The sequence below is a fragment of the Vombatus ursinus genome, unplaced genomic scaffold (genome assembly GCF_900497805.2).
Source record: "Vombatus ursinus unplaced genomic scaffold, bare-nosed wombat genome assembly UNPS02010548.1, whole genome shotgun sequence".
NCBI lineage: Eukaryota > Metazoa > Chordata > Mammalia > Diprotodontia > Vombatidae > Vombatus > Vombatus ursinus.
The window spans coordinates 13,162,593-13,182,522 of NW_020950326.1; the positions used below are offsets into that span (position 1 = coordinate 13,162,593).

At 35.8% G+C, this 19,930-nt stretch overlaps 1 pseudogene; it reads left to right on the top strand.

The window, feature by feature from the left end:
• Positions 1 to 3,111: 3,111 nt before the first annotated feature.
• LOC114037743 lies at positions 3,112 to 4,148 on the top strand (annotated as a pseudogene).
• The last annotated feature ends 15,782 nt before the right edge of the window (positions 4,149 to 19,930 follow it).

Genomic DNA, 19,930 nt, shown 5'->3' on the forward strand with positions numbered 1-19,930 from the left:
GAACTCTGATTGTCCATAATCTCTGTCATTAGGTGGGCAATGTTTTTCATCCTCAGTACTCTGGAATCACGACTGATCATTATATTCATTAGAGATCCAAGTCTTTTAGAACTTATTTATTTTTATAATATTTATGGTATAGCATAAATTGTTCTGGTTCTGCTCACTTTACTTGACCAATTGATATGAGTCTTCCCAGGTATCTCTGAAACCACCTCTTTCTTCACTTCTTATGGAATACTACTATTTTATTACATTGATATTTTATAATTTCTGTAGCTATTTCCTAATCAATGAGTACCTCCTCAGCTTATATTCCTGTTATATTATTCTTCAAATAGGACTTTAAAAACCTGTTTCTTTGATCTCTTTAGAGAATAGGCCAAGTATTGGTCAACAGGTATATGCTATTTGGTGACTTTGGGCTGATTCCAAAGTGATTTCAGAATGGCTGGATCAAGTCATAGTTTTACCAACAGTGCATCAATATACCAATTTTCCTGCACGCCTCCAACATATTCATTTTCCATTTGTCAACTTTGCCAATTTAGTTTGTAATACATCCTTGTTGATTAATTGATTTCTCACTCTATAAACATCTCTTCTATAGACCCCCTTCTGTTTTTTTCAGACAGCTCACATTCTAGTTCAGTTCCTCATCACATCTCAATGGATTATTCAAGTAGCTTTCTAAATGGACTCCCCGATTCAACTTTCTCCTCATTTGAATCCATCTTCCACACAGCTGCCAAAACGATTTTCCTAAAAAAATAGGTCTGACAATGTCCTTCCCCCAACACTCTTCCTACAAATACGATAAACTTCAGTAGCTCCCCTTTATCCTAGTTCAAGTAAAAACTCCTTAAAATCTTCCCAACCTGACCACTTTCTACATCTGCAGTTTCTTATTAAGAAATCCAAACATACCAGCCTATTTGCTGTTACCTACCTCTACCATCTCCTGTCTCTCTTGCTTCTTCATATGCTTGGATTGCTCTTACTTCTTACCTCATCCTCCTAGAATCACTGGCCACCTACAAGACTCACTCAACTGTCATTTTCTGCAGGAATCCTTTGCAGGATTTCCAGTTTCTAGTGCCTTCCATGTTAATGTTGACTTCCATGTATAATGTACATATATCATCATATATTTTTCGTCATTATCTATAGGTCTCCATCTGGATACTTTATTCATTCTCATTCATTTGTCCTTTTCTTACCTTCCCTTTTTCCTAACAAGGGCATCAACATCTTCATAGTCACCAATGCTCAAAGCCCAGATATCATTCCTGACTCCTCTCTTTCACTTTCCATATCCAATCAATTGTTAAGTCTTATTTCTACCTTTGTAGCATCATCTCAGATATACCCTCCTAGCTCCTATGACATTGTAACCGTACTTGTACAGGCCCCATATCATCTCATGCCTGGACTGTTGTAATAGCTTGCTCATTGGTTTCTTTGCTTCACATCTCTCCCTGCTTCATTCCATCTTCTATTCATTTGGCTAATTGACCTTTCTTAAGCACAGGTCTGACCTTGTTACCCATCACCCCTATTCAATAAATTCCAATGGCTCCCTAATACTTCCAGGACCAAACACAGTATCCCCTCTTTTGCTTTTAAAGCACTTTATAAACTGCTGCCTTCCTACCTTGCCAGTCATCTTATGCCTTATGTCACTCTGTGTAGTCTGTGATCCAATGACACTGGTTTCCTCTTTTTCTAGCATAAATCATTCCTTCTAACTCAGAGCCTTTGCTCTGGCTTATCTGCATCTCTTGGCTTCCTTGCTTTCCTTCAAAAGGCTCATTCTAAGTCTCACCTTCTGTTATTTGTCTTTCCCAGTCCTACTAAATCTTATTGCCTTCCTTCTGAGACAGCCCTCAGTTTATCCTGTATCTATTGGGTTGTCACAGAAGAGAGGCATGCTATATTTGGTCCTGGAAGTATCAGGAAGCCATAGTACCCAAATCTCCTGTATCAAAGTCCAGCATGTAATATACCACATTGACTCTTACTTGTATTTATTGATCCCTACACTTGGCATCAGGGTGTGCTGGAGCTAGCTTGTACTGCTATGGATAGCTGATTGTTAAAATTTTAATATGATTATTTATACCTCAGAAATTAGAAAACACTACAAATCAGGGCATGATTTCTTGTTTTGTTGCTTGTTTAGACTTCAGAAATTAATGAATAAAATATTAATAATATAAATTAAGCTTAAAAGTATGCTGTGCATACACATTTTTTTCTCCAGAGAGCCAGTTAATAAACATCTACCAATACCTTCCTGTTTGGCATACTCTTTACTATGTCCATATATTCATGGAGATGATTCTCCATGCCTATGACTGTTTTTCACAGTCCTTCTCTAAGACAGGTATGACTTTCCCTTATCCATAAAGCCTTCCCTGACCCCCACCTCCCTACATACAGTTAGAGTGTTCTTTCAATCTTCAAATATTCCTAGAACACTTTGTCTGGATTTTTCTTTCACTAGAATGTAAGCCTCAAGAAAGGATGGACAGTGTCATTTCTTTTAATTTGTATATCCATACTGACTCAATAAATAAAGTATGTAAATAAGTAAATAATAAAATAAGTACATAAAGGCTTCTCAAATTGAATATAAATACATTATGAAGTATGGGCCAGGAGAGGGAAAGAGATTATATTTAATGGCCTGAATTTTTCCAGTAAACCAAGAAGTGAAGTCATTTATTGAGAGTGACTGAGTTGGGGATGATTTGAAAATTTAAAGAAAAGTTTGGTTCCATGGCTATGGAGAATGAAATATAAAGAGGAAATTAATAAAGGAATGATGAAGTTTTCCAGTGGAAAATAATGACTATGTTTTTATTTTTAAGTCAAAGGGAAATGGCTTCTTTTCCTCTGATTATACTTTGAAATATGTAGTCACAGAGTAGAGAAGTATTAGTGACCTTAGAGATCACCTAATTCAGCCCCATCATTTTACAGATGAGGGAATTGGGACCAGGACAGGTAAAGTAACTTGCCCAAAGTGACAAACTAGCTATGTGAAAGAGTTGGAACCACAACTCAACCTAAATGCTAACTATTATTTTTCTTGTGTAATGTTAGAAAATGTTGCCTATTACAGAGGCAATGAAAAATGATACAGCAGAAAAGATATGTAAGGAGGATGGACAGGTAGATCCCAATTATTTTATTATGTTACAGTTAATACTATTTAATGCAATTAAACAAGTGCACTTAAGTGAATTTTTGCAAAGTCATCACATTTTAGTGGATACCAGATTGAAGTCCTGAGAAGTGGAAGTATTTACCTGATTGATATTCTCCTTTTGTGAATCAGCTCTGTTTTATTTCTCAGAGTACATGGAGAAGGAGAATGCATTGTTTATCTTACTTTTCTGATTGGCGTTTGATAGCTTTCAATCTCAGCTTGTTCCCCAAAAAGACCAGTAAGATGGGCAGAAAACACAGAATTATGCCATGATTTAATATGACAAGTACTTTTCCCATCAAATCCACATTCTCTTGAATTTGGTGACTTTGTAAGACTAGAAATTGAATATAATATCTGCAGGGAAAGAAGGCTATTCCCTAACTGTTTCTCTACTGATATGTCAGACATGACAGCGGTGGAGGTGGTCTTTTTTACTTGCCTTCCTGTCCAGCAAGCATTATTATAAATACTTCAATGACCTTACCCATTCAGTATGAAAAGATGGATTTACAGGAGGAAATTCTGCATTGACAATTCCTGGCTCTGGTGGCTGTCCTGATCATGAATATAATCCAAATAATTCTGATGGCTCTTCTCAGTTCAGTGGGAAGAAGACTGACAAAAACTTTGGAAAATATGATGAAGCAATAAATGTAGATGCTGCAAGTTTGATCAATGAATATATTTAGGGAAGATAAACTTTGGAAAAGTACATGACATAAGGCAGTTCATCCAAGAATATGAACCTGAGACTGATGTAAAGAAATCAAAGAGATCCATGTTCTCACAAGTCATGAAGAAAGGAGTATAGGAAAACATCGATGAGGCCCTAGAAGATATGAATTGGAAGATAAAGATGATAGTAAATGATGTGATTCAGCAGGCATAGTATAACCCTTCATTAGAGAAGTCAACCAAACTAGGATTTTAGACATGAGATCAAGGAAATTTGCTTTTTTTGTGTAATGTCTCTGGACCTTACGCTGTATCCAAACATTCTCAGAGTATAAGAACATCAAGGAAAATACTCATGCAATCATCAAAGTTTCCTTCAGGCCCAGTAAAATTATCAGAAAATTCCTGGGGATTTTCTAGATTAAAAGAAAATAGTACATTGGTGTCTGTTTTTGTGTAAGCAACAATATAAATCTCATCAACCCAAGGAGTCTTTTGCTTATAGTGCAGATCATTTCATGTTAAAGAAAACTGTCAAATATCCTAGGTGTGAAGTAGAATAGTGTTTGAGTGTCTTTTGTATCTCTTGTTAGAACATAAGCTCCTTGCAAGTAAGGATGGTTTAATTAATTATATTTGTACCATAATTCCATAACTCAGTGCCTGAAATATAATAGATGCTTCATGAATGTGTCTTGATTCATTGATGAGACAAATGCTCAGGGCTCCCTTGAAAGGCTTTAATCATGTATCCATCTTGAAGATTTACAGGAAAGACAGATTGTAAATTTAGCTTTTCTCTAGAATAGTGTGATACATCTGTTTTCCTTTGGTTTAAATGTGAATACCATTAGGGCAAGATCTAAAATTATAAGACATTTCAGGTAATTTAAAAGTGTTTGAGGGAATCCCCCTTTGGGTTTCTGCTTCAGAATTCAAGGCCAATAGGTTTTTGAGCAACAGGCATGTCTGCTCAGGCTTTGAGCTTATTTTACCTAAGGGCAATGATCTCATTTACTTAAATCAATATGCATTGATTTATAGTTTATGCTTTTGTCTTTATGTATTACATACTTCTGGAAGGGTACATTCACTTTATTGCTTAAACTTACTAGGTTGCTCCAAGAGGGCACTAGCTCTTTTCATATATATGCTGAAGGCAAGAAAAATGCTGATTTAATTCGGTGCTCTTCACTCTTAATATTAAGCTCAGTGGTGTTGTTTTTGTAGGCACCTTTCTATGTTAATAGGTACAAACAGTAAAATTCCCTTGAAAATCATCTTCAAAGATTAATTTGTACATGGTTAGAGTGCTTTGGAATCTCAAGACTCAAGACAAACATAAAAAAAAAAATTCCCTGGAAAATAAACCTCAAAGTTTGATGCTTACATTATTAAAGGACTTTAGAATCAGAAGATTCATATCTATTCTATTCAACAAGCATTTATCAAAAGCCTGCTTTGTAAAAGGCTCTAGACTAGGCACTAGGGAAACCAAAATAAAAATGTACAAGGTACAATAGGGCCACATTGAATAAATTACTCCCCATTTGTTCTTTCTCCTACTAATGCAAACCTACAGAGAACTACTCTCTGAAGGTTTACAATAGCTCAGACTTCCTAGATACAGGTGGATGAATTAGACTATCTAATGGACAGATATGTTATGCTACAATTGTTGGCCAACAGAGAAGAGAAATCCTTAGCAATTTCCACTCACCACAGAAAAAGTATGATTACAAACTCAAATTATTTTCCTTTTTCTGGAATGTACAACAGTAAATAATTGTTTATATACATACATACATACATACATACATGTATACTTTTACAAGTGTGTATATTTACACACATACACATCTTTCTCTGTATCACCACTTTGGTAATACACACACACACACACAACCATCAGAGCTTCAATTCAATTGATTATATATGTATACATGTGTGTATATACTCATATACATACACACATAAATGCATATATGTTTTATATGCGTGTTTTGTATGAAGATACATGTGCACATACACATGCATGCTGCATACATATGTGTGCGCACATGTGCATAGGTCATTGGTGTTATTTATAGGTTATTGGTGTCAAAGTCAAATAGAAATGAGGGGCCACTAAATTTTACATAATGATCTATGCATGCCACATTTTGACTTAGAAAACCATTGTACCTATTCCATTGTATTTTTATTTATTTTGTTAAGTGTTTCCTAAATATATTTCAGTCTCATTCAGATTGCACTGGGGAATGTTGTGGACCAGCATGTGGTGTTTTACACATCTGGTGTAGAGAATTCTCACAATAAGGAAATGCTATAACTGCAGATATGTAACGGTTCTGCATCTTGTACTATTGCAGAGTTTCTGAGGCCCTGGGAGCTTAAATAATTTGCTCAGTCACACAGCCAGGATGAGTGAAAGGGGGGACTTGAGCTGAAGTCTTCCTGACTATATTGTTGGCATTCTATCCAGTAGGTCACCCTACCCCATACATACACACACATAAATAATGAATAGAAAAGAATAGTAAATACTCACAAGACAACTCTGAAACTATCAATTTCCTGGTACTATAACACTCAATATTATTTCTTAAAAGTTCTAGATCTCACTGAACAGAGTTCAAAAGTGATGGTTTCTGTGATCAGAGACAATAAAGTCTAATGGAAAAACCATTGACTTTGGGAATCAGGAGATCTGTGTTCTAGTCTGATTTCTGCCATTGACTATATATGCTTGGGTGGGTCACTCAACATCCCTGTATTGAAGGGTCTCTGTAAGTAAAATGTCCAGCCCTACAGGAATTTCTTAATAAAAATGAAGAAATAAATGGGAAGGTGCTTTGGAAGTCAATGTGCTCTATAAATTCTAGGTATTATTATTAAACAGATGACTCTGGTTTTGTTGAAAGTGGTTGTTTGCTTTTTGCTTGTTTGTTTTTAATTTATTAAGCCTCTTAAATCCTCAGTCTGGGGCTGAATTTCTTAGGAAAAGATAGATACCTTAATATTACAGTGAGGAATTTATCCTCTTCCCTGTTCTTTCTCCAACTAACTCTATTCTCATTTCTGCCCTTCTTCATCATCTTTCTATCTCTCTCTTACCTTTATCTTTCAGAGCTTCCATTTATGCTAAGGCATGGTTTCTAAGCAACAAGTACCAGTAAAGGGAGAGAGAAAATGAAACTGAAAATCAGCTCCACTTCAATCCTTCCACTGATTCAGTTTTCATTTTGATTGTAAGTTAGAAGCTAGATTCAATTACCTGTTGAAGTTCTTCCCTATATCACCAGTTTAGAGATTTTATATTTCATTCAGATTTCAAAGGTGACTAAAACAGCAAAGTATACAACAACATCAAATTCATGTGAGAAAGAATTCTTAGAGTTTTAGGAAGGTCAAGATTTTGCCAATAAATGCAAACATGAAATGGATATGTTCTTTTTCCAGTGTGGGTATTTCTCAGTGTGAGAAACCTCTCTACCAACAGTTACAAGGGTTTTTGACTTAATGGAAAAAAAAAACTGGAAAAAAAAATGAAAAAAAAAATGGGAAAAAAAAGCATAATATAGAGGGTGGAGAACTGTAGGTCAGCGAGGTGACACAGTGAATAGAGTACAGGCCCTAAAGTCAAGAGAACCTGAGTTCAATTGAACCTCAAACACTTACTAGCTGTTTGACCTTGAACAAATTACTTAAGCCTGATTGCCTCCAAAAAGAAAAAGGATGAGGAGAATTATATCCGACATTGATCAAATCATTTAATATCTCAGTGAGCTAGACAACTTTCCAAGACAGTAAAATGCCCAGAGTAAGCTAATTTACATTGATATAATTTCCTTATCCAGAAGTTTGCTATACTAACAAAATCATAGGTCCAGATTCTCTTCTTTATTCATTAGTATGTGAGGTAATTGAGGTGATTGGCATAGCAAATGGTTAATTGTAGGAACTGAGTGAACCTCATTGACTCCATTTTATAATTCAATCTTGGAGCTAGTACAGTTCCCTTTCTATTCAATTATGGGTCTAGTCCAACTTCTGCCTTGTGAAAAAAAAATATTCAGTTGTGGAAATTGGTAGAAAACCTTACTGTATTGTTTGAACCTAATCCCTTGTGGCTAGGAAGCTGGAGCCCCTCTACCAGCTGTGTACAGACCCTTAATTAAGGACCTAGTAGATTATACTGCCCAGAAACACAGTCAGATCCAAAGACTGATGCAAGTTCTCTTACAATTGTACATCTCAAGCAACCTTTCTGTTTTATCTGAAAATTGGTCCCACACTGATCACTTTTTTTTCCAGTGTTACTTTGATTGTTCACGGAGACCTGAAGGTAGTGGGATACCTCTTTTTCTGTTTTCAAGGAACTGCACCTGTTTGCTCTCTCCCTTGCAACTTGGAAAGTACCTACTTCTTCCTCTGATTAGAAATCAGATTACCTAATTTGTATCCTGGTTAATTGCTTTCTTTTAATTAATTGGTCTTATTTGATTAATTGTTTTTAACGTATAAATGTCTGTCTCCTCCTGTATTTCGGGTCCAGGCCTCAGCTAAAAGTGTCTGGTTCCAGTTTATTGAATAATTGGAATACATTGCTTAAAAAACAACATGCTCTGGGTAGCTATATGCTTCAGTAGAGAGAGCACTGGTTTTGGAGTCAGGAGGGCCTGAGTTAAAATGTGACTTCAGACACTTACTAGCTGTATGACCTTGGGTAAGTCATTTAACCCCCATTACCTCCCAAAGAAATGACACAAAAAATAAATCAAAATGATCAGAAGCTTAAACTTTTGTTTCTTCACTCATTTCTTCTTTCACCCACCACATATGTAAATTCTGAGGATCTGTCCAAGGCACACAAAAATTGAATGACTTACTCAGAGTAATATAGTTAGGAAGGGTCAAAAGAAGGATTTGAAACCAAATTATTCTGACACCAAATGACAGCATTTTAACTACTATAATAATAGACCTCTCTTTGTCAGTGTAGGAACTGAAAAAAACAAATGTAAAGTTAAAATAATGCTAGCCTGTCCATATCTTATATAAGGCAGGATTTTAAAAATCATATCTTGGAAAAGGATCTTGGAGAAAGGGAAACCTTAATATAGAAGACAACCTCAGAGGTAATCTAGTCAGGATAACTCCAAACTTATCACACTCAATTGACCAGCCAAATTGGCTGAATTGCTTCCCAGTTGAAGATATTCATTTCTCATTTCTATGCTTTTGCACAGCCTGTTCCCCATATATCTCCTTACCTTCTCTGTTCTCAGTAATTTCTTTTGAAATCACCTAACTGACTCCCATCAAGACTCAGGTCTAGTGCCATTCCCCATAAGAGGTTCTTGATTTCTCCAGTTACTTGACTCACTCCTTGACCTCTGACTTTGACTTTAGTTTTTATATTTTATTTACAAATTTATCTGGCTCAAGGCTCTCCCTTTTCCAATCCAATCTCTACACAGCTGTCAAAATATTTTTTACTAAACCACAGACATGATCACATTATTCCTCTAAATTACATTGGCTTCGTATTGCTTCTAAGATCAAATGTAAGTTCCTATTTAATATTTAAAGCCTTTCACAACCTAGATCCAACCTAAATTTCCAACTTTGTTATATAGTAATACCCTTCCTGCAGTGTAGAGTATAGTCATATTGGCCTTCTTGGTCTTCTCCATACACAGCATTCCATCTCTCATCTCTATGTCTTTGCATGAGCTATCCATTCATGCTTATTCTCATCTCAACTCCACTTCTCAGAATCCCTTGTTTCCTAAATGAAGCCTCGCCAAATCCCTGGGATGGATACTCTTCCCTTCCTATTTACTTGGCTTTGTATTTTATTTTCTATATGATTTTGATATGTTTATTTATATAATGCTGTCTTCCCCAGCAGAATGGAAGCCCCTTTAGGGCAAGGACTACTTCATTTTGCCTTTATAATCACAGAACCTAGTGCATAGCAGGCACTTAAATGTTAGTTGAATTGAAATGGACATATGTACTATTCTTAAAGTTCTCGAATGATGGAGATTTTGCACACTAAGTAACCTATTTCAGCATTTACCTTGTCCTACCAGCCAGAAAGTCTTCTCCAATAGTTAACCTAAATCCCTCCTGTTATAGCTTAACATTTTCTCCTGTTATGTTGAGAAGGGGGGGGGGAGAGAGAGATTGTCTTTAGTCTACATGTAAACTTGAAGAGGTTCATTATATTCCTCCTGTTTGTCATTATCTCTGTAACTTAAACAAATAATGTTGTTTTGGAGGGTAAACTTTTCTCCAAATGAAAATGAATATACCATACTACTCATTGGACCCCCTCAAAGTTTGTTTGCATTATAGCAAACAAAACAAAATAAAACAATCCTACCCTGCAGTTTATCATTTGAAAACCCTTCATGGTCTATCTGAAATCTCCCTTTCATACTTTATTTTACACTTTTCCTTCTAATATATTTTAAATTCAAGCCAAACTGGACTCTTAGGCACTTAGTTGTTCTTTGATCTTGTCCTGAGCCCCCAACTATATATATTTATGCATACTATTCCTTATGCCAGAAATACAATCCTCCTCATCTCTTCTTGTCTAAATCCTTTTCTTTTTTCAATATCTAGCTGAGGAATAGCCTTCTCCATTAAATTATTCCCAGCTGAAACTGTTTTGTCTCTATATTTTTCCATAACCCTTTGCCTAGGCCTCTCAGTCATATCTGTCATTCTGCATTGCATCATTCTTACCTGTGTACATGTTTTATATCATTATCCTGTTAGATTCACAACTCCTCAAGAACAGATAATAGGTTGTTTTTTTTTCTTTTTTTAATCGTGGTATCTTCAGTACTTAGTATAATGCTTTGAACATAATATTTGTTCAGTTCCAATGAATTAATAGACACAAGATATGTACTCTTTTTTGGTACTGCTAACTCAATGAAATACAGTCACAATTGTCACAGTGACCAAGAAAAGTCCAATGACAACTATTTTAGAAGAGATTGAGAGAAATCATAGAATGTCATTGCTATCTGAAACTATCTTTTGTAAATAATATTTTTGAAATAACAACAAAAATGGTATTTCAAATATTCAGATAATCACTGGGACTTGAACACAGCTAAGGCATCTAATTCAATTTTTGTGTATCTGAAAGCTTTGGTTTTTGTTTGGCTGACTTTTGCTAAAATCAGTCTTCCATTGATCCCTTTGCAGTTTCCATTCTTTTTTTGTTTGTTTGTTTCTGCTTTCTGGAGCCAAGGATAACACACCTAATCCCTGTTCCATTAGACAACTCTTAAAATCCTTAAACTTGCTGTCATGTGTTCAGGGAGACTTCTCTTTTTTTGTTACACATTGCCATCTCCTTCAGTTTATCCTCATATGGCCTGAACTTAAAGCCTGTCACCATTCTGTTTGCTTCCACAGGACGATGGAATAAATGAATGAAATGAATGAATGAGTGAGTGAATGAATGAATGATAGAAAAAAATTCATTAGATGCTTACTTTGTGCCATTCACTTCACTAAGCATGGAGATAGAGAATAAAATACAAATGCAGAAATAAGACAGACCTTGCTCTCAAAAAGCTAATATCCAAATAAAAAAGAAAATCTATAAGAGAGTAGTAGCATGGGAAATATTTTGTTTTGTTTCATGAGGTCACAAGGATAGTAAATTGAATACATGGGGCAGTCAATTGATGTGTTCTTTCCAGGAACAAAGGTAGTATTGATTTTATTACAGTATCCAAAACAAGAGGTGAAAATTAGGGGTTAGTGGGGCAGCTAAGTGGTACAGTGGCTAGAGCACTGGCCCTGGATTCAGGAGGACATGAGTTCAAATTCGGCCTCAGACACATAACACTTACTAGTTGTGTGACCCTGCACAAGTCACTTAACCCCATCACCTAGACCAAAAAAAAAAAAAGTTAGGGGTTAGGGCAGGGATGGGGAATTTGTGGCCTCAAGGCCACCATGTAGCCCTCTAGGTCCTGAAGTATGGTCCTTTGACTGATTCAAAGTTCCCCACCATTGAGTTCAGGTTAATGAGATGAAAGTATGGATGAAGAAGTATGATTGTGTCTGAAGCCATTCTACCCTCTACCAGGATGTAAATACTTGAACATGATCTTCCAGATGTCATCACTACAGATATTTTATTTGGCCTATATTCTAAGCAGCTGAAAACTATTGGTATTCTGACATTATCCAGTGTTTTAGTTATTCTTCCAAGCTTTGTGACATCTCAAAATTTAATAAACATGTTATTTATGCCTTTGTTATGGTCACTAATAAAAATATTGAAAAACAGTATTATTTAGACATAGACACAGATACTAATAATATATAACTTGGTATATAAATCTATGTCTATCTATTTATTTATCAAAATCTCTCTCTCTCTATATGTGTATATATATCCTAATGATAGTATTCTTAGAATATAGATAGAAATACTAATAATATATACTTTAGTATATAAAATAGTATATATTTTAGCATATAAAGTATATATTATTAATATATTTGTCTATATCCTAATGATAGCGTTCTACAAAATTTTTATTGTGTATGTGTGTATGTATGCATGTATGTATCACTTAATATGTGCCAAGTCACTGGCAACTACTGGGAATACAAAAATGCAAACCCAAGTGATGGATAGTACCCAAATCCAGTAGTTTGATTGTTTGTTTGTTTGTTTTTTGATATCATAGGGTATAGTTCCTCTAGGTCAAGTGACATGAAATAATAAAAGGCAATTTAGGTGTTTTCTTGTTGTCTTGTTAGTTATATCATGCATTAATTTCTTATTATCCATTTTTTCTGTCCTTTCCAGTTCAAGGGTCATTCTTCACATTAGAGAAATAAGAAGCAAAATGAAACTTTAAAAAGTTTCCATCTCTGACTTCCCTCTATTGGAAGTTATTACAATATCATCCAATACCAAATGTATATCGTCTCATCTTTGGTGATCTTCTTTTCCTCAACATAAGTTTACAGCAGTCTCTTCAGACAATGCATAGTTTTTCCTCCTTAGATCTCTTTCTCTTTGTGTCTTCAGAATTCCATTTCTGAGACTTTCTCATCCTCAGGCTAACTTAGTCCCCTATGAATTTAATCCATGCCATTCTACCTGTCCTTACCCTAAACCAGAGATTCTTACCTTGAGTGTATGTGTGTGTGTGTGTGTGTGTGTGTGTCTGTGTGTGTGTGTGTGTGTGATAAATCCTTTTGACAGTCTGGTGATGCCAATACACTCCTCATAATAATGTTTTGTTGCCTATATTCATAATCCAAGGAAATGCTAATTTATAGTTAGAGGCTAATGAAAGTAAAAAATATAATTATTTCCTCATCTAGAGACCCCTGGACCCCTAGTTAAGAATTTCTGCTTTAAAGCCTTTTATTTAATTCCTATTGAAATTTGAATTTCGTATCAAATTGTGCCCAGGGTTCTCATCCTTCTGCAACATGAGTTTTCCTGAGCATACCCAGGTCACCTAACACGAAGGCAAGGCACCTTTGAGAGGTCTTTGGAGCAGTCTAGATTGCTTAATATGGATATCTTTGCATCAATGTGGGTAGGGTAAGCTTCCTTTCACTGGTTGCCTGAATCTTTAAAACTGAAGAAACTGAGTCTTTCACTCTTTTCTGTCTCTCCTTTGGCTATTTTTACCTATTGTGTCCAGAGGCTGAAGAACAAGTTCACCCACAGCATGGTCACCATGTATTGAATCAGTGAGAAAGCAAGGGCTTTCTCTTTTACCTCAACTTTAAGAAATGGGCTTTAGGGTTGTTTGTTTCTGTCTTACATTGTTTCCCCTCCTCAGTTTCAGGTCCCAAACATTCTCCACACAGAACCTAGGAGTTTGAGCCACAATAGCCTTGGAGCCAGGATTTCAGGTGGGATGGTTCAGCCAGCCAGCAAGGCCATCCATTCTTATGGATGCTCTGAGAAGCCAGGATGTCTGGAACTTGGGCCCAAGAGGGGTTTTGTACTTGGAACTAGTTCTTTTCTCTATGGGAACTGAGCTAAACTATGAAACCAATCCTCTTTCCCTCTACAGAGACTGATGTGGTACAAGACAGGAGGGCTATTAACCTACATAAGTTATAAGAGTAAGTTTATATATTTCTCATTATACTTTCTGAAGTAAATATTTCTGTGTAGAAGCTAATCTCAATGTTAGTGGTTAAATGGAACTAGGGTATAGGGAACTCTCCCCTAAACTTGGAGGAACATAATCAATGCGGTCTGGGACCAATGGTAGAGATACCATTTCCCAAATCTCAATAGTATTGGAGAACCCTGGGAGAGGGGTGAAATGGAACAACCTTGGCTTGTGTTGCATTTCTTAATCACAAACTCTTCAAAGTGTCTCTTCATCCAACATTCCCATAATTTCTATCCCAACAATCAGTTACTCCCTGCTGGAGAGAATCAATGTCAGAACAGAATTTTCCTTTGTTGGTTCTTCCACCTTCTGAAGGATGAAACTATCATTAAAGGCAAGTCTAGAAGTTATTAGCAGTTCTGCTTTTGGCAGAGAGAGCCAACAGATGTCTTGATAATTGAAGTCCCATATCACTACTATATTATGCCTCTGTGCCAAGCTTGTGATCTGTTTCCTAAACTTCTCATCTCTTTCTTCTTTGTGTCCAGGTGACCTGTATTATATCCTGTTAACAAAATTGTTTCTTTTCCTCCTCCTATAGATTTTCACCCAAATCTTAATCATCCTTCTGCCCTTTCCTTCCTAGATTTCTTCCTATGAACACATCATCTTAATATACAATACTATCACTCCCCTTTCTTACTTGAAGTGTTTCTTTTGAATAAGTTATATAATCCAGACACATTCCAGCAATGTACACCATCCCTCCAATTTTCAATGATACTTATAAGGCTAAATTTTTCCTTTTGTATTGGGGCCTCTAAATAATTTTCCTTGATGCATAAGTATTTGTGTAGAGTTATTTGAAAATACAGGATTTACTGATTTCTTTCTTGGATTTTGTCTTCAGTGAATTTCTGGATGCCAAATGCTTTGCTTTTTTCTTCACTGTAGCATGACTACATGGTCTATTTTGTTCAATGTTCATTGACAGTTTTCTTTTTCTTTCACTTTCAATTCAAAGGCATTCTTAATTTGATTTCTAAGATTCAAGGCCAATGCACCTTAATGATACTTTGTTATGTATATTTTATGCTTGACCAAGAGTTTGTCATGTCTTTATTTTAAACCATGAACTAGGAATTGAAATCCCAATCTCAGACATCATTTTCTTAGCCATTCACTTCCCAAGTCAACTTTCCTTTCTTTATTCCTTGCTTGCAGTGTGCAGAAATGAAGATAACACAACATGGGCTTTGGTGGTCTTCTATTTCTTGGCCAAGACTTTGTACATGACTTCTTAAATTCTTTCTAGCAGTATTCTTTATGATCACATAAATCATTAGGATTGGGTGCTAGTCATCAATTGTGATAAGTTTCATGAAGTTCTCTGCATACATTCCCACTTTAGAAAAAAAATCAGATTTTGTTGTTGTTGTTAACTAGATATCTCAGTCACTAGATGAAACAACTCCCTTCTTTTTCTTCTGACTTTTCCTAAATGATGTTTTACGTGGTAGCACTTTAAGTCTACATCCCCAGAAGAGCCTCAAGTGTGTTTGTGTGTGTTTGTGATTTGAATGTTGAGTTCCTTCTCCCCTTCCTCATCTATGTGACATTTTTCCACTCTCCATTTTCTTGATAAAGGTCAGATTTTCTCTCTGATATTTCAGAGACTCACTCTACTTTTTTATATTAAAACCCTCCCATTTTTAAAGGAACATTTCTTGTCCCTAATAACCTGGATTGTGGAGTGGCATATCTCAAGTCCTTTCATCTTCTATAGAATGGCTAAAAGTCTGTACCTTGATCATTGATGCCAGTCACTTGCCTGCAACAGAGATGTCAACATCTCACATAAGGCAAAATTTCCCCATTTTCAATGTGATTGATATTATATATATATATATATATACACATATATATATATATTTATCTATCTACAAAGTAATTATGGGTGTTTATACACAACCCCCCTTCTAAGGACATCTTTATCACTCTTTTCTTATTTATCATTCCCTTGCCATTTGGGGAATCAAATCTTTGTTCATTTCCCTTCTGTCATTCACCTCTTGCTTTGCCAGTTTATTTTTTGTCCTTATCTTGGCTAACCTCTTCATATATTCACTCCTCAATCTTTTTTTTCTTTTTTCAGGTGAAGGTTTCTTTTAGATTGACCCTTCTCTTCCTTCATATCTATTTGTTATCCTTCAAATTTTCCCCAACTAGTTCAAAATTTCTCCTTTCCAAATTCAATATCAAGTCTCTTGAATAAGTACTAACCCCTCAAAATAGCCTCAATTATTTTTCTCCATTTTATTCAAGTCAAATCATTCTTTTCCAGTCATTTCTGTCATAGGTCCTTCTCTGGTAGTCAAAAGGAAAGGATGAGACGTAGTGGCTTGCCACTGAGCACAAAAGCTGTTGTGCTCCTATCCCTATATTGTTATTGTCTCTCACCACAGAGATGTTGAACCCTTAGGAAATTGCCATTGCCACTGCCAAATATAGATTACTGACTCTTCAAGTATATCACAAGAGAAACACCAGAGAGATGAGACAGAAAGGAGTTAATTCAATGCTGCTGCATTAAGACACAAACCTAGATCTGAGGAGACCTCAAAATCTATACTCCAGCTCCAAAGCAGAATAGGACTTTAAAGGGAGGTATATATGTATTTCTACTCTATACATATTCCTTTTTTAATAATTGTGATGATGATGATTAACAATAACAATAGCTAACATATACATATATAAATAATATATTATTAATATATAATATTATATATATACAGCTTACTATGTTCCAGACACTGTGCTAAGTACTTCACAAATATCTCATTTGATCCTCACAATAATCCTGGGTGGTAGATGCTATTACTATTCCCATTTTACAGCTGAGGAAATTGAGGCAGGAAGCATTAAGTGACTTACCAAGGGTCACACAACTAATAAATATCTGAGGTCAAATTTGAAGTCAGGTTTTCCTGACTTCCAACTAGCTGCCTCTTTTTCATTATTTTATCTTCACTCTCCCAAGACATCTTTTTAAGCTCATAACTCAGAGATGTCCCAGTACTACATTCTCATACACATTCTCCTGGGATATTCTTAGCGTCTTTAGGCTCAAAGCCTCATGGAAATATTGCTGACCTCTGAAAAAACTTCTTGATTTAGCATTTCTAGTTATGTTTTTCCCTTGTAATCCTAAATTCGGCATCCCATTCCCCAAGAGATCCAGTGTGATTGAGGTGACTTGTTCAGATGTAACTTTTTTTCTTTCTAGGGTTCTTTCCTATTCTCCTACTCATTTATTTTTCTGTTTGTTTTGATTTGTTTATTTTTTGTTGTTGTTGTTTTCAATTTTTGAAGTTCTTTTATCTATTCCTTTTATTCCTTTCATTCTTACTGGCAGTATTCATGGTGGCCCTCCATGAAATATTTCAATAGACTAGTATCAGATAAAATTTGTGCTTAACACAAGTTCTATGTCATTTAAATAAACTTAATTTCTCCTTTCTTCCTTTACTTCCCCCACTACCCCAAACAAATTTTTCATTACCTGCTCTTTCCCCTTTATTTATTTTTCTCTCTCTTTCTAAATGATGGACAGAATTGCTATCTCTCTCTCTCTCTCTCTCTCTCTCTCTCTCTCTCTCTCTCACACACACACACACACACACACACACACAACTGAGAAAGGAAATGAAACTTTCTCAATCCCCACTGGACCATTTGTCCATCCCACTTGTCTGGTCAAAGACTGGTCAGGCTCAAGTTTTCCTGTAATTAGAAACAGCTTTTTCTTCTTAATACATTCTAAAAGCCCAATGTGTAAAAAGAAGCTTCTGTGGGCATACCTTTAGGGAACAAAAGATGTCATATGTTATAATATCAGTTATTCTCATCCCATGATGTAATTTGGTTTTTAATTTTTAACTAGGTCAGCTTCCCTCACCCCTCTCAAAAAAATACAATCTATGCCATTTGTAGGCTTGACAACCACATTGATTCTTTCCTTCTCTCTGAGATGAGGACAGACAGATAGAAAACAGGGCATGTTTCAGAATGCTTTTAAGGTAGAACTGGGCACACAAGGGTATATGGAGATCAACATGGATCTCATAACATCCTCAATTAGGAATTAGTAGGCATTTTGTTTGTTTCACCCCAATGTCAGGATTTAATAATGAATTAAATAACATAAATTGCTATGATAAATTAGGCTATAGGGACATCATAGCCATAGTCCTATTCTGTCCGACTTGGATCATCCAGATAGCAGGGGACGTATATGTTTAAAATATTATATACAGTCCAGTACAAACCCAAATATAGACAAATATTTTTGGTTGGTAATGACTATTATGATTCAATTCAATTCAAACACAAAAAAATCATATTATGTGCTAGTCTCTGTGCAAGTCACAGAGAACACAAAGACAAAAATAATATGGTATCTTCCCTCAAGAACATTATATTTTACTGGAGAGGTACATCATGTGAATAGATAAGTGAATAGTAAGTAATTTCTTGGGGGAGGAACACTAGGGACAGAGTACAAATTGGAGGGAAATGTCTTGTGTAGGAAATGGCATAAGAACTGAGTGTTGTGTGCAGATAAGGATTCTAAAAGTTAGAAGTGAATGGGACATAAGGGGCAAGGGATTAAATAAAGAAGATGGAATATTGTATTTAATGGAAGACTAGAAGTCCAGTTTAATGGTGCTCATATCCAGGAAAAGAAGATGTAGAGAACATAAGTGAAAACATGGGGCATATACCAATAAAAATTAATTATAGAACAGTATGCATTGCTCTTTACCCACTTCTGGGCCTTCTCTAGGATACATCTACATCAGGATTCTATCTCCAGGAAACCAGGGCAAAGTATGTCAAAGGCCATGGTTGTCCTCCTTGATGTCAACCTCAAAGTCCAGGTATTTGCCTCTAAATATCTTAGTTTCCCTTAGTAATTGATTTAGGCTTTGTCACCAATGAATACATTTGGGACTCTTCAACCCCATTTTTAAATGGGGGTATTTTTATTTTATAGTCATACCATACAAATTCTTATGAAAATTATTTCTCTCACCTTAGTCTCTATGTGTGAAGAAGTATAGGCAGACCTTATAGGGTAAAATATGATCAAGATAGACTAGGCTAGTTGTTTTTTCCCCCCTAAGGCCCTACCACACACAGCCTAGGCTAGTTTTCTTTATAAGTTATTTAAATGATCCCCAACACTGATTTAGCTCAGAGACTAACACTAGAACTATTGATATAGCTTCCTAGGGAGCTTCGGTACAAAAAAACAAGGCTAAAAGCCTCATAACCCCTTCCTTCAGACTTCCAACCACTGGCTCAGCATGGATAGCAAAGTGGCAAGAAACTCTGCTCAGCTAAATCAATTATGGATCCGTGCTGGGTTTTCTTTTGCTGCTTTGGCTATCTATAACTCTTTAATGGACAAATGTCTCATTTCATTTCTATCTCCGTCCTGAGCTATCAAACACATTGGTCTGGCTTGCTACAGCCTGCCATTTGCTGATTCCTGTTTCATCTACCACTGCTCGTACTCTGATTAATACTTGCACTTGACTTCCCCCTACCCCTCATTCATTAAAAACTTTCTGTCAATGGTTCTGAAACAGTTACAGATAATAGCACATGCTCATAGTTTTGTCATATTAATCTATAAGCAACTTCTAGTTATGAAACAGTATAACTGCAGGCATACATGTTGCCCAGCTATCCAAAAGAATGAACAATTCCAAATTAATTCAATGTAATTATGCCCTATATTTTAGGAATAATATTTGCCAGGGTTCTCCATAATGGGAGGCTAGGCTACTTTTCCCCCTAAAAAGCAAAGAAGCTTCCCCTGATACCTGAT